The sequence below is a fragment of the Pipistrellus hanaki genome (genome assembly GCF_964339955.1).
Source record: "Pipistrellus hanaki genome assembly, chromosome: 6".
Classification (NCBI taxonomy): Eukaryota; Metazoa; Chordata; class Mammalia; order Chiroptera; family Vespertilionidae; genus Pipistrellus; species Pipistrellus hanaki.
Window position 1 is genome coordinate 39,402,252 of NC_140508.1, and position 6,189 is coordinate 39,408,440.

Here is a 6,189-nt window from a genome sequence, read left to right on the forward strand (position 1 = left end):
ACTTTTTCTTAGCAGACAACCAAAACTATCATCACTTCCACCATCTCTTTTAATGTACAACTGTATTTACTTTAGTTGAATCTACAACCACTACCATGTCCATTCAACCTACAATGACTGTAATTTCTACTTAGCCTACAATAACAGTAGTCATCAGTCTCCTTCATCAACCTGTAACCTACAACTATAAATGCCATATGATCACTTTACCTAATAGAACTACCATCAGGCATCAAAATGTTCTCTTTTGTGGCAAGTTAACCTTTAGTTATCTTTACAGATTAACCTACAACTGTCTTCTCCCACTAGCTTTTCCCTCAAACTGTAGCTACTGCTTCTGCAATAGCTGAGTAGATATTTACTGCTATTTATATACCTCCAGTAACTTGAAGACATCATGGTAGCTACATTATTCACAAGAATGTAGACAGTGAATAATAGAATAATTACTTCAATCTTCACTAAATCAACACTGAGGACTTCTAAATGTATTAAAACTGTTTTTAAAGAACTGCTATTGGTGCTATCATTCAAAATAACATAATTTCATATAGAAAAAGTAACCCAAATTGTTAATTTAAGAAATATTAAAGAAGTTTTATAAAAAACCTTACGATAAAATTGTCCATTTAGATTTTAATATGTATTATATTTAGTTCAGAACATTGCTCTCTACACAAATTATATACATAATAAACATTATGTCACAAGAAATTCACCAGGAAATTCAGGAATTGGATTGTTATGATGATGTTCCAGAAGATGATGACATGATTGTCATTAAATAAATGAGTAAATTCTTGATACTGTAGGATTCACAGTTTGTCTGGTTTGTGTTGACAACTACCGTACTACCGTACCGTATACAGGTAATAAATTTCCTTTATTTTCATTTAACAATAAATGTGTACCGTATTCTTCTTCATGGAAAAATAAGACATCCCTTGAAAATAAGACCTAGCGCACCTTTGGGAGCAAAAATTAATATAAGACACTGTCTTATTTTCGGGGAAATGGATAGGTGCAAAATAAATCTACGTAATTGATTACATATATGATCAAGACCAGAATGTTTCATTTATCAAATAGTAAAAAATATTTTCAAGAAGAACTTTAAAATTAAAGCTTCTGCACAAATTTTAAATCATTTAAAATCTTTGAAAGTTGAACCTAAAAGGATACTCATTGTTAATTTTAACTAGCTGAGTTATTTTAATTACTAGAGGCCTGGTGCATGGATTCATGCACTGGCGGGGACGCTTGGTTTGGCCTGCAGAGATTGGGCTGAAACTGGCTGTCTGACACCCCCTGAAGTGTCCCAGAGGGTGATAGGTCACTCTGTAAAGTTGCTGTTGCTCAGCAGTTCCTGCATAGAGCTTCTGCCCCCTAGTGGTCAGTGCACATCATAGCTACCAGGTGATTTGTGGGTCAGCTGGTTGCCTAAGCTTTTACATATTACAATAGATATGTACTTAGAAGTGGTGACATTTTAGTACATATGTTGTTAATTTAGATTTCTTATAATAAAAATTGATCTTCACTTCCCTCCTTGTTGCTCTGGTTAAGAATATTTTATGAGATGTTTAAAACATCACTGATTAGACCATTGCATTTCTGATTTTGAGTTACCATTTTCCAATTCTTTCAGAGATCTATTAATCATCAGAATGATAAATGACCTGAAGTTTACTTGTAAATAAATACATATACTACTTATTTTATAAGATTAAGATTTCCTCAGCCTGTAACAAAATTAGTATTTAAAAATATACATTGAACAAATGAGTAAATGGTAGCTGATTTGTGTTATGTAAGATCCATGACAATAGACCTTCTGTATTACCTATTATTGTATCCACCTGGCATATAGTGGACTCCAATAAAATTTTATTTGAAATGTTTATATTTGAAAGATAATTTTTAAGGCATGAATCTGCAAGAAAAGAACATTTAACTCTTAAATGTTACTATTAATAAAATACTTTAGACAATTTTTGTTTAAATTGAGTCGTTTCAATTCTTTTAATTTTTTTATAAGACTTATTTCCTACCCTTAAATAATGTACTTGATTATTTTCTGAATGCTTAAAGTTTCCATAAATCTGGAGTTCATAAATTCTCTTACTTCCTAGTGAAGATTTTAGGTTACTGTTGATCATTGGAAGAGGAGTATTAGTGATGGCAGGTGGGGAAAACAGCACTAATTTTTAATAAATAAGAGCATAATATGTTAATTAGACTGGAGGTTCTTCTGGAAAACCTTCTGGATGAAGCCAGGGCTGTAAGGGCAGAGGCGAGCCACTGTGGCTGCGAGGGCCGACCCCCTTGCATGAATTTCATGCATCAGGCCTCTAGTTTTTAATAAATTCTTAGCAATTTCTTCCCTAGAAAGCAGATGTAGTTCCTAGCCTAAGCATCCTTTTGAAATGTTCTCTCACTCTACCTGCTGAAATTTTATACACCTTACTTGCTCTCTGTATTTCTTAATTTTTCTTGTCACTTATTTTCAGATTTCAGCATTTGCTACTTTGAAACATTATAGTATACTAGAGGCCCAGAGCATGAAATTCAATGTGGGGAGGGGGTGTCCCTCAGCCTGGCCTGCACCCTCTCCAATCTGGAACCCCTTGGGGGATGATAGACTGCCTGTGGGATCGGGCCTAAATTGGCAGCCGGACATCCCTCTCACAATCTGGGACTGCTGGCTCCTAACCACTCCCCTGCCAGCCTGATTGATGCCTAACTGCTCCCCTGCTGGCCTGATCACACCCAACTGCCTTCCCCTGCCGGCCTGGTCACAAATGCAATTGCCCTCCCCTGCAGGCCTTGTTGCCCCCAACTTACCCCCAACCCCCAGCTGACCTGGACCTGGTCACTCCCAACTGCCTCCCCTGCCGGCCTGGTCACCCCACAGAGCGTGCTGTTCAATTGCTTGTTCCTCTTTCACTAACCATCCCTGCCAGCCTGGTTACCCCACATAGCCTGCTGTTCAATCATTTGGTTCTCCCTCACTAACTCCCCTGCCAGCCTGGTCGTCCAATGCAGCCTGCTGTTCAGTCGTTTGGTTGTCACTCACTAACCCCCCTGCTGGCTTGGTCTCCCCAAGCAGCCTGCTGTTTGGTCATTACTGTTTTTGTGATGGCAATCCCGGACAATTTGCGTATTCCTCTGTTAGTATAGATTTTCCCTTCCTAACAATACCATCAAAATTTTAAAACTTTTTTGTGGGTGCATCACAGACAATACCTGGTATGATTTTAGCTAGCTTCCAGGAAGCTCTTCTGAGTACAATTGCTTTAAGAAAAAATAAAACTCTGTATGCTATGTGTAAGATTGGAGTTGCTCAAGGAAATAGGCTGACACAGTGAGCAAGAGGAGAGTTTATTAGAAGCAATGGGGGATGAAGCCACAACAGGGGAAGGTTAGGACTTAGCCTTCTCTGTCCTGAGGGTTGAATTTTATGTGCAAAACCCACAAGAGGCAGAGGAGGCTGGGGGTGTAAGTGTTCTAGCCTGATTAGATGGAGTTTGTTGTCCAGACCAATTAGTGCTGGCCATTGAGGCTGTGGGCTGTAAGCGGCCATTGTCATTGTTGGCCTGCTGTCTTGCCCTCCTTGCAGCTGCCTCCTGTTGTGCTGGATAAGGTCCAGCAGGTTGATCCACGAAATGAGGCTGGGGCCACTTTTTCAATCAGGACTTTCTAGTCCTCTTGAGCCAAATATCCTCTGTGGCCTGTCACTGGGTAAATGGAACATAGATATCTAATACTAAGCCAGTCAGAGAACAATAAGTCTCACAAGATCTCACTCATATGTGGAATCTAGTGAGCCAAATAAAATGATGTTCAAAAATAGACCCAGAAACATAGAAGCACGAACAGACTATTGAACCTCAGAGGGAAGACAGGGGAGAGTGGGTGGGAAGAGATCAACCAATGATATGCATAGGTTTATGGTCACAGACAATGGGGTGGTGAGGGCCTAGTGGGAGGATAAACAAGGGGGCAGGATCAGGCTAGAAGAGGTTACTGAGGGGAAAAGGAGGACCTGTGTATTGCTTTCAACAATAAAGATTAAAAAATATTACTACTTTCAAAAACAAACAAACAAACAAACAAACAAAAAACTTGACTTTGTTTCAAGATCACACCTGGTAGACTCTGATCCTTAGCTCCATTTTTCCTGGATTCTTCTGCTAACTCTTTCCTCTTCAACTGCCTTAGCATGGTATTCTGTTTTTCTCATCTGGGTTAATATTTCTGGCAACTGTGATATTCTTGGAGTATCCCTTTTTTATTTTCCCTTCAGATCTGCAATGACTTCTGTCTCTTATTGGCCCACACATTCAAGTCCTTTTTATTTACTGATCTATGATGACTTCTCAGACATTTGACCACGAAGAGGCAGAATGTCATCAGAACTGGACACTCTAGGGTTCTGTTTCAGTCAGCACTTCTGTTCCGCCTCTAGGGTAAAAGGCGGGGCGGGGCGACTTTCAATGAAGCTAAGTTATAATACAATTTATTTAGGATTGCTATTACGTTATTGCTTGATTCATAGCCACTTAATCTACATCAGGACAAAAGATGGCTCTGTGACTTTCTTTCTCAAAGCTAATACTTGCAGAAAGTTGATGTTCAAGATAGTTTCAAGTGACAATATAAGCAGTCACTTCCAGGGCCATTGCCAAAGCTGGCTCACAGGCAGAGATGTTCTGAAACAGCTGAGTGTAGCCAAGGGAGTCTTTCCAAAAGGCTCAGATTTCATCCCAGTTAAAAAAAAAAAAAAAAAAAAAAAAAAAAAGACAACTATTAAAAGACAACTATTAAGACCTTTTGGGGTTATATTTTCATCAATTCAGCATTGTGTTGGGATTAAGTCACTTTAGGAAGACCAAGAAAACCCCTTACAACTCTGATTTTCCCTTTGAGGGAACTAGATTTTTGAACGATTCACCTGTTCTTGCAACAAATAGCAGCATTGGTTCAACTCTGACCTGCCAGCAAGGAAGAGCATTGTCCTCCTATAGTTGTGATTCCTTGGAATTTGAGGGACAACCCATAGTCTTTCGAGTAGGCTGAGATCTATTTCCTGAAGAGAAACTAATTATAAAAGATTAACGATAATTCTATTAGAAAATCACTGAGGTCTCTTCAATTACATATACGAAGCACATTGACCGAGAATATGAGGAAACATAACTCAGTAACAAAAAATCTTCACATGAATAATTTGTATGCCTAAGCGACCATTATGACGGAACAACTGGAATGACTGGTTGCTATGAAGAGTACCACACACTTGCCAGAGGTGATGAGTTGCACCATGCTGCAAGGGCAAAGGAGCAGGCATGCCACCGATGTTCCTCTTCCATAAGGCCCACAGCGACCCGCACCACTGACTTGGGCCAGCACGTGGTGAGCTCCAGTGGCATGGGAAGGCTCCAGTTGAGCGTGCCTGCCAGCCCCAGCACTGCCACCACTGCCTGCCAGTCAGTGGCTCCCGAGCTCTCGGAGAAGGGGCTACATCTGTACTATTTTTTTCTTTTTAAATATTTATTGTTTAGATTATTACAGATGTTCCTCTTTCTCCCCCCCCCCCGCCCCCCAAGCTCCCCTCCACCTGATTCCCTTCCCCACCTCCAACACATACACCCATGCCCTTACCCCTGGCCACTCCCCCATACGACTGACAGCTGATTTCTCAACATAAATTATGCAGGCCAGAAGGGAGTGGCAAGAAATATTCAAAGTGATGAACAGCAAGAACCTACAACCAAGATTACTCTACACAGCAAAGCTATCTTTTAGAATTGAAGATAAAGAGCTTCACAGACAAGAAAAAGCTAAAGGAGTTCATCACCACCAAACCAGGATTATATGAAATGCTGAAGGGTATTATTTAAGAAGAGGAAGAAAAAGAAAAAGGTAAATATAAAAATCATGAATACCAAAGTGACAACAAATACATACCTATCAACAAGTGTATCTAAAAATCAAGTGAATAAAAAATCTGATGAACAGAATGAACTGGTGAATATAATAGAATCAGGGGCATAGAAAGGGAGTGGACTGACAATTTTCAGGGGGAAGGGGTGTGGGAAGAGATTGTATTATTTTTTAAAATCTATTCTTTCAACTTTTAACTTGGGCTTCCTCTCTCCCCCTCTTGCCCTTTCAATGCATTATCCA